The sequence below is a fragment of the Procambarus clarkii genome, chromosome 11 (genome assembly GCF_040958095.1).
Source record: "Procambarus clarkii isolate CNS0578487 chromosome 11, FALCON_Pclarkii_2.0, whole genome shotgun sequence".
Taxonomy (NCBI): Eukaryota; Metazoa; Arthropoda; class Malacostraca; order Decapoda; family Cambaridae; genus Procambarus; species Procambarus clarkii.
In genome coordinates this window covers 39,839,485-39,849,691 of record NC_091160.1, presented here as the reverse complement: position 1 = coordinate 39,849,691, position 10,207 = coordinate 39,839,485, and the positions used below count along the sequence as shown (strand labels likewise).

Sequence of the window (10,207 nt, the reverse complement as noted above, 5' to 3'; positions counted from 1 at the left end):
TTCAGTCGGGTGCGTCCGGGTTCTAATCCCGGGAGGGACAAATGGTAGGGCACATTTACTTTCACCTAATGCCTCTGTTCACCTAGCAGTGAGTAGGTACTCAGGAGTTCGTTAGTTTGTTGTGGGATTGCATCCTTGGCGGGGTCGGTAATTAGGCCTTGGTGGGGGAGGGATAACCTCGATAAAGCCTAACTTGTATGAATACACTCTGGCTTCCTGTCTCCCGGCACAGTGAATTATGAATTAAAAATATTCCAAGTAGCACGGGCTAGGGTGAGCCCGTCGTGGACTTGCCCAGCACGGGAGCGGGGCTGTATCTGGAGATTTAGGTCTTAAGGGATTTATACGTCAAAATGCGATGTATTATTCGAGAGGAAATGTATATATTTATCTCTCAGAATGTTCGGTAATATATTTATTGTTTGTGATGTGTGTCTATGTATGTATTAACACGATGTACTGAACGGGGTGAGAATAGCTTGAGCTACCTCATCCCTTTGTGTGTATTTTACCGCAATAAACTTATTTCAATTTTATTTCGAGAGGATGCGAGTTGCCTTAAGAGAGGGAGCAGAGGATAGCACTTCCTGATGCGCAAATAATTCGCATTTGTTTACAGTCTGATTTCCCCCCCCCCCCCCCCCCCCACACACACACACACTAGCCTCCCTATCCCCCAGCCTGAGTCAACGGTCCGTCCCACTCAAGCCCTGGGGGGGGGCGGGGCGGGAGGCATATAAGAGGCCCAGGCGCTGGTCTGGCCATCACAGCACCGGGCGAGGGATCACACGGCACCGTTCACTTCCAACACTCAAACGCAGGTGGTTCAAAGTAAGTCTAATCTTGCTATGTTTATTTTACATTACTAATGCCCTCGCTGGTCCTCGACTTGTTCATCAAATATGAAACAGATTTCACTTACAGTCTGTTGTTTAAGATTCGCTACTTGGAACAAAAAGTTCCAAGTAGCACGGGCTATGGTGAGCCCGTAGTGCCTCACACTTACAGTCGATTCTGATTTTGTGGAGTACTAGTGTCGATATATATTTAAATGTATTTTGAAGAAAGTGTTAGTACAAGTAATTCAGAAAAGTTGGAACTTGTTTGGTTTGATGCATTTATGTAAACTTTCCTAATTATAAATGTACTACCATTTGTAAATACAATTTTTGATTGATTCTACACATGATGCTACTTGTGTGGTATTGTGGCAGGGAGGAGGGGGGGGGGGGGGAGAGAAGCCAATAGTAAGCTTACCCTTCAGCCTGTGTTCTTAACCTAAGGGTTCCGGGGTTCAATTTTCGCGACAGGATGGAGACATTTGAGCACTTTTCACCTGATGGTTCTGTTCACCTAGCAGTAAATGGGTACCCAAAGGTTTAACAAATGTTGTGGGTTGCATCCTGGGGAAATTCTGTAGTTGTTCTAGAACTGTGGTTCCCAACTTCATATGTTCAACTCCCTCTCTCCCTCCTTTTCCAATCACCTTCTCCCTCTGTGGACTCCTACAGACAAATAGATCGAGCTAGCAAAACTGTTGTTGTTTAAGATTTGCTACCTAGAACAACAAGTTCCAAGTAGCACGGGCTATGGTGAGCCCGTAGTGGAATGTAGCAAAACTGGCAGTAACCATTGCTGTGACAAATACTTACATTCATGTATCACAAACACTACAGGGTTATTGCCAGTTAGAACTATTGTATAGTATGTATTTTATGCCACAATACCTTTTCCTAATTCCAGTAAAATAAAAACATAAAAATATACAATTCCCATGAACCCCCAAGGGATCTATGGACCCCCAAGGGGATCTATGGACCCCCAAGGGGATCTATGGACCCCCAAGGGGATCTATGGACCCCCAAGGGGATCTATGGACCCCCAAGGGGATCTATGGACCCGCAAGGGGATCTATGGACCCGCAAGGGGATCTATGGACCCCCAAGGAAGCCACTGGACAAGAAAGGATCCATGAACCCCTGGTTGGGAGCCCCTGCTCTTATAGACCACAGTAAACCTAACAGCCTTCCTATCCTTGACAATGTGTAGTCAAACAAGGCATCCAAAGCGTCAGTTATTTTCGTACACCTGACGCTCTCCACAACCGCGAGAGGTTGGTAAATCATGTACAATTTTGTGATTAAACCATGTAGCTATTCACTAGGTAAATCCTAGAAAAAGTTGAAAATATAGCTATCGAGGTGATAAACTAAGAGCTAAATGTTTCGTTCACCATCGTCAAATTTAGATATAACAAAACAATTATATAAACATGCGATAAATATATCTTTTGGCCGCACTGTGCCTAGACTCTTAACACAATCAAATCTAACCTAACATAACCAAACTTACCTAATGAAACCTAACTTAACCTAAACCTAGCCTAACCAATCCTAACCTATCTTGCAATTATCTTGCGATGATTTTGGGACTCAGCATCCTCGCGGCCCGGTCCTCGATCAACCATATTATATCGTCACCTTTACTAACCAATCTGATATAGTTTAAAGTGAACATTTAAAGCAAGTAAGACAGTGCTGTGGCTAGTATAACTGATGTTCTGCCTTGTCCTGATCACTTTTAACCTGAGTGTTTTGTTACAGATGGCACCCAGCTGTACGCTCTTGGTGTTATCTGTGGTGCTGGTGGCGTCCTGGGCAGCCGCTGCTGACGACGATGGAAATCCCTCTCCTGGTGGGAATGGCGTCGTGGGGGATGCCAAAAATTCCAACATGAAGTCCCATCACCACCGCTTTCGTAGCCACCACGAACGCCGTAACAGAAATCACCCCGACCGACACATCCGAAGAGCCTCTGACGATGGGGAGAGGCTACCCCTGTCCGCTGTGAGCCAACTTAATAACTAAACAGTGTATTCTGTAGCTATTGTATTATTCCCAAGCCCTGGAGAACTTGCGGTACGACACGCTGACCAATACCGCCGTCTTGAACGCCATGGACCAAAATTCGTTGTTCAAGTTTGGCAGCTGTGTCCACTGAGTAGGCTGCCGCTAGGCTTGTGGCAGCATTTTCGCCGATGATCTCTCCAACAACTTAACCTATAAGAACAGCAGACCTACAGAGCACCCGAGACATGTCACGCAAAATCAACATAGTTATTATGAAAGTGTTGTTAGATTATAACTAACTAAACATTTACACTGACATAAAGTATAAATTATTAAGGATATGTTAAGGGGAAAATGATTCGCCAACACCTCCTCTTCTTGTTATAGCACGTCGCATTTTGACGTATACTTAAGGCCAAACACTAATGTACAAGAATATGGTAGCGGCTGGCGAATTTGACAATGTCCCGTTTTCTGTTCGTGGGTCCTCTGGTTGGTTAGGTTAGGGCATTTTAGTACCGCAGTTTCTTGATATTGGGAACACTGGCGAGAACGGACCACGTCAACAGCGCTCAGTGACATGGATGAGTCGTCTGGTGTCCGGATATCAGTTGAAACCCCATATTATTTCCATGAAGTTACCTGGAAGTCACCATCTATAATGGCTTCGGAGGGAACAGCAAACTGGCGGCCTGCCAAACCTCTCCCATTATTATTATATTCTCGTCTGGTATTACCAAATATATTGTTAATACAGTACATGCATTTAATGCTTATTTTTACATTGTTATCACGATTATATATATTTATATATATCTTAAAAAAATGCTGAAAATCGGAAATGAGTTTTGTCTATCAACCTCAGTTTCTAAGTTCTCGACTCACAATCAAGGATCTCAGGTTCGATCCCCCCCATAGCAGGACAGAGCTGGTTGGGCACGTTTTCTTTGATCTGATGGCTCTGGTCATCTAGCAGAGTTTGGGAACTTGTGTAGCATGAGTCCTGGGAAGGTCAGTAGATCGACCTGAATACAAGGCTTAGTAAAAGATAATATTATTATACCAAAAGGTGCCACTGGACTTTGTTGTGTAGTATATTGAGTTAATTTCAATCTTCAAATTGGTTTTTAGACTTTTTTTTATTAATATATTAGGTGCATCTGCATTTGTGCAGCTGCCCTAGACTGTATGAAAGGAAGTACAGCTGCCCTAGACTATATGAAAGGGGAATACAGCTGCCCTAGACTATATGAAAGGAAGTACAGCTGCCCTAGACTGTATGAAAGGAAGTACAGCTGCCCTAGACTATATGAAAGGGGAATACAGCTGCCCTAGACTATGAAAGGAAGTACAGCTGCCCTAGACTATATGAAAGGGGAATACAGCTGTCCTAGACTATATGAAGGGGAGTACAGCTGCCCTAGACTATATGAAGGGGAGTACAGCTGTCCTAGACTATATGAAGGGGGAGTACAGCTGTCCTAGACTATATGAAGGGGAGTACAGCTGCCCTAGACTATATGAAGGGGAATACAGCTACCCTAGACTATATGAAGGGGGAGTACATCTGCCCTAGGCTATATGAAGGGAGAGTACAGCTGCCCTAGACTATATGAAGGGGAGTACAGCTGTCCTAGACTATATGAAGGGGGAGTACAGCTGCCCTAGGCTATAAGAAGGGGGAGTACAGCTGCCCTAGACTATATGAAGGGGGAGTACAGCTGCCCTAGACTATATGAAGGGGGAGTACAGCTGCCCTAGACTATATGAAGGGAGAGTACAGCTGCCCTAGACTATATGACGGGGAGTACAGCAGGAGATGTAGGATCTCTCATGACTTTAAGGCAAAAGGTAATGTTGACTTGCATTATTCTCTCTAGTATGGTTGGAAGCTTCAGTTCTTCCCTCATGTTGATGATTCTTGTGCATCTTGGGGCACCAAGAATTATCCTCATGGCCTCATTCTGTACTACTTCAAGTTTGTCCAACACAGAGGCGGGGAAGTTAATTAAGTGCAGAGCATTATAATCAACGAGAGATCTAACAAACATCATATAGAATAGTCTAGCATATTTAATATTGATACCAATATTCTTACCAGTAAGTGTTTTCAGTGGTTTTAGTCTTTCTTTTAACCTACGGTGTAGATCATTTACAATGTCACTGTTAATACCAACTCCAAGGTATTTGTGCTGCCCACACGTTTCAATGTTCTGGTTGTTGACCTTGAAAGCTATAGGGACATGAGTTTTCTCTTGAGGATGGAGAACTCTGGATTTAGTAATAGAGATAACAAGACCACATTCAATGCTTTTAGCAGCGAGTGAATCAAGTAGAGCTTGCAGTCTAGTTTTGGTGTTTGCAACAATGCATATGTCATCGGCATAGCAGATGACGGCTTCGTCAGGTAGTGTGGGAATATCAATTGTTAATTTGTGCATCAGAACATTGAACAGTGTAGGACTTAGCACTCCACCCTGGGGTGTACCCAACTCAAAGGGTGCACAAAGTTTACTTTTGACCCCCTTGAAAAGGACTGAGGCGGTTCTGTTACTCAGGTAACCCCTGAGCCATGTCAACAGTCTTCCCTTAACTCCAAAAGAGGCTGGTTGTTCCAATATTATTTCTCTGTTTACTGAATCAAAGGCAGTTTGGAAATCAATAAATGCCGTCTGAGAGCTTGGTCCCTCTCTGATAAAATATTCAGCAAAGCAAGTTTGTGTGCTTCTTCCAGGAAGGAAACCATACAGGTTAGGAGCAAGGTGGGGCTTGATTTGAAACATTAGTCTGTCGAAGATAATCCTCTCAAGAACTTTACACATGCACGATGTCAGAGAAATAAGTCTGAATTTTTGTGAATTAGGCTTGGATATGGGTATTATGAGTCCCTGTGTCCAGCGGTTAGGTAAGACACCCTGCCTTAGACTTTGATTAAACAATTCTAGCAAAGGGCTATTTGGCAGCTCAGCAAGTACTCTCATGGTGTTGTATGTGATGCCATCCTCTCCAGGAGAGGTAGCCTTACCTTTCTTGAGTGCATTTTTAATTTCAAAGGGGGTTATGCCATAGTTATCATCAGGCCCTATTTCACTACAGGCAATTTCAATATTGAAGTTACGATTTATTTTGGTACTAGCCAGATGGTGTTGTACCTCTAGGGGGCAGGCTGCTTATACTAGCAGTGCTTGCATATTGCTGAAGCAGCATGTCAGCATAGTCTACAGGTGAATGGTGATCAAGTTGACGACTGCTAGGACGAGAAATCTTTTTAATTTTATTCCACATTTGGGATGAGGATGTTGCATGATTGATCCTTTGCAAAAACTGTTCCCAGTGCTGGTTATACACCTGTTCCTTTAGCTCTCTAAACTTCCGGCTGGCCTTAAGAAATATGTTGAGGGTGTCAGTTGCTTTATGTGTTTTATACCGCTCAGCTAGGAATAGAACTCTGTCATGCAGGGGCTTAAGGCGGGAGTCAGTGAACCACCTCTGTCCCTTCCTCACTGTTTTGGGTCTTGTGGATTTTACAATATTGTCATAAGAAACGGTTACTTCAGTGACCAGGTCCTCATATAATGCATTGACGGTAGTAAAACAGTAACTGTTATACCATTCAGAAATGCGGAATTTGAAGTGCATGTGTAAATTTTCAGGGATATCAATTTTTTTTTTCAAAGCTTAGGGTCTGACATTATTGATAGTGTATGAACTGAATATGCCAAAGTGATCACTAACTAATTCATGAACAATTGATCCTCCGACAGCATTATCAATGAGACCGTGACCAATGACATAATCAAGCCTGCCACCCATGAGGTGTGTGACGTTAGAGGAGTCAAAGTTGAACACGGACATGTTATTATCTCTTAAGTATTTTACAAAGACTCTGCCATTCCTGTTTGTTTTGGTGTCACCCAGGCTAGTGTGTCTAGCATTAAAATCACCCGTGACAATGGTTTGAGAGCTGCTGGTAATTTTTGGAAGAGAAGCTTCCACCATTTGATCGCACCTTACATATACATTAACTAAGTTAAGAAACCCGGTCGCTGTAGCAATCTGAAACTGCTGATAATATGAGTCGTCACTTTTGTGGTTTTTAACATGTTTACACACTAGGTTACTTTTAACATACGTCAAGATACCGACATCATGGGAACCAACATTTGAGAAAGCTACATAACCTGGGAGTTTGGGTGGCGTTTTATTTTTTGTGTTTGCAGTGTACGGTTCCTGCAGGCACAGTACATCAATGTTGTTGTCACCAGCGTACATCAGTAGATCAAACAGCCTCCCTCGCACGCTTCTCACATTCCACGTGAGAAATTTAAGAGTGAGTTGGTCGTGGGTAATGGTGTTCATGAACCTGACGAAGAGAAGTGTTTACAAGGTTCACAAGTTGTAGACCATTGCATACAAATGACAATTGTTGACAGTCATTAATGGCAAAGAGTTCTCTCATCTGTGACAAGGTCAGTTGGTTGCCTCCATCTTTCCTAACATTTACAATCATTTCATGTTCATCAAGGTTCATAGAGGTATTGTTTGTAATGAGTTCTTGAGCGCATTTGCTAATTACAGTTAAGACCTACGGGGTGTCATATGTTTCACTCGCCACAGCGGTACTTACAGCACTGGAGGGGGGGGGGGTCAATATTTGCTTGAGACGTGTCAACACTTACATCACTGGATGACATTTCACTAGAGACTTGGACGTTCACTTCACTCCTCAGGCAGGCGTGAGGCTCGCTTGAACACTGTCTCAGGTTGTCTATATTGATCTTAGTATAAATGCTGTTTACAGCCAAAATTATATTGCCTGTTGGTCACTAGGCTTCTGTCGGGAATCTACCGGGGGTTTATTATTTTGAATTCATTTATTTCATTATTTTGAGTGCACTGTATGGTTTATTCATTTGCTAGTGGACTGTATAGATTTAATTTATACCACCGATAAAATTTTACAATTTCCACTTAAAAAAATGGGGGGGCGTATATTTTACTACACGGAAATTAATCCGTGAGTATTTATAGTTAGTATTATTTATAATAAATTTAGATTATTTAAAACTACATTGAATTTAAAAAAAATTCTACCACAGACGTGGCCACACATTTACAATGCTAACCAGCATATATACATTTTCTTCTGTCCTCCATGGACAGGGTTAGAATATTAATATTAGGGTTAGGGTTAGTAAATTAATATTGAAAGGGCACAGCTTAGCTGTATTAGTAGTGGAAGCCTAGTTGGTGCCGAGTCGGCTCATTACAGTCACGTAGTCATGGTGTCAACCACTACAGTACATATATATAATAAAAGAGCTCAAACATCAAAGATTGAACGGATAATTATGAACTCCCAGAAACTGGCGGTGTTAATGCTTGTCGTTCAACTCCACGAGGACAACATGTATTCACAATGGTCAGGATGGTGAACTAGCACGCCACACAGCTGGTATTCAATATGATCTACCTCCTTCCTCCACGTCCAGGGAAGACGCTTCACTAGAACGATTCTATTATGTCTTTTATCAACAATTGGAAGGAGGAATTACTTTTATTTTTTTTTCAGGGATATTCCTGCGCGGGCCCTAAGCCTCTGGCTGGCCCACTGCGCGGGCCCTAAGCCTCTGGCTGGCCCACTGCGCGGGCCCTAAGCCTCTGGCTGGCCCACTAAGTGTTGCTTGTTTCTGTTTTACTTGGGCGGAGTATGAGTATTTATGACTCGTAAGGTCGCTTCAGTAAGATTTTGCCATATGTGTTTAACAACTTCTTCTGCTCTGTTGAATCTAAGTTGAAATCTTAATGGGTTTGTAACTGTGCACTGTGTTAGGTGATGTTCCAGTGGTCTGTCGGGCAGTTCTCCACAGTGCTGACATTATTTAATTGATAATTAAGTACAGTCTTAGGAAACACTTTTATGTTCATTCTAGTCCGCGGTCCAACCACTTAGGCTGAATGATAGAGCGACGGTCTCGCTTCATGCAGGTCGGCGTTCAATCCCCGAACATCCAAGTGGTTGGCCACCATTCCTTCCCCCTGTCCCATCCCAAATCCTTATCCTGACCCCCTTCCCAAGGCTACATAGTCGTTATGGCTTGGCGCTTTTCCTTGATAGTTCCCTTCCCTTCATTCTAGTCCGCAGACTGTTGCTCTAAAGATTATTTAATAATCATTAATATTTAATAATCAGGATTAACTAAGTTATTTGATAATAATTATATTTTAATATTTATTGAACATAAAACAGCGACTCGTTTCTTGCATATTATGTTAATGGTTAATAAATGATGTCAGAAATTTTCGACAGCTTCTAATGTAGACCGCTGACAATCCTCCCGCGGTTCATACACCCTCAACCCAATACCAAACGATCATGCTCTGGAAACACAAACCGAAACTGTTTTTTTTTCCGCTTGTTACAACTTGCAATAAAGTTGTTACATCTTGGCTTAACGTGTTTATGACGTATTAGAACGTTGTTACAACTTGCTATATTGATTGTTATAACTGGTTAGGAGGTGTTAAAACTTGTTCGAATGTTGTACCAACGTCGTAGTTTCGGTGTGTGTTTGTCGGGTATGCAGAAGTACAGTACCAAGGCAAGAATGGATGGGTATGGTAGTGTCAAATAAACTATTGATGGTTGTCCATTCAGCACGTTCTAACCTACAAATTATAGTCATAATCTAACCAGAAGCGTACCAACCCAAAGCACCCACCTAACCTAACCTAACGATGCATAGGAAGCGACAGAAGAGAAGGACAGGTTGATACATTAAGAGCGTGCGGGAAGGTGTGAGAGGGTGGAGGTACGGGGAGTGGGAGGGATGGAGATAGAAGAGAAGAGGGGAAGGGAGATAGAAGGGAATGGGGTAAAAGGGAGACGGAAAGGGAGAAGGTAAGGGGTAGAGGTAGGGGGGGAGCTAGGTTACCTTGGGATAGATCGCAGTTTCACATGCAACGGAAGATTTGTTACTGAAATCGACTGAGGTCGATTATATATTATACAGTACTATATTATATATATATTATACTATATTCTCTTTTTTTTCTTTCATTTTTTTTTCTTTTCCGTTTCCGTAGTAACTAGATAAACAAGGAAGCACACATTTCTAAACATGTATATACCGCCCGGCCAATGATTCACCGCCATTATTGCCGCCCTGTGCACTACTGCGCCACATAACTCACGCTCCTCTATACAACACACTGAACAGGTTTAGAGATATGTTTGTCAAGCTTTCACAAAACCAGGCAAAGAAATATCAAGGCGGAGGAGGAGGAGGAGTTAGAAGAGGTGGAGGTGGAGTTAGAAAAGGTGGAGGTGGAGTTAGAGGAGGTGGAGGTGGCCATGG

At 42.7% G+C, this 10,207-nt stretch overlaps 1 long non-coding RNA gene across 1 annotated transcript; it reads left to right on the top strand.

Annotated features, from left to right (window-relative positions):
• The first annotated feature begins 484 nt into the window (after nucleotides 1-484).
• LOC123758538 (uncharacterized) lies at nucleotides 485-3,691 on the top strand. The gene is made up of 2 exons (XR_006772894.2): nucleotides 485-831; nucleotides 2,604-3,691. It is a non-coding gene; the product is annotated as an uncharacterized lncRNA (long non-coding RNA).
• The last annotated feature ends 6,516 nt before the right edge of the window (nucleotides 3,692-10,207 follow it).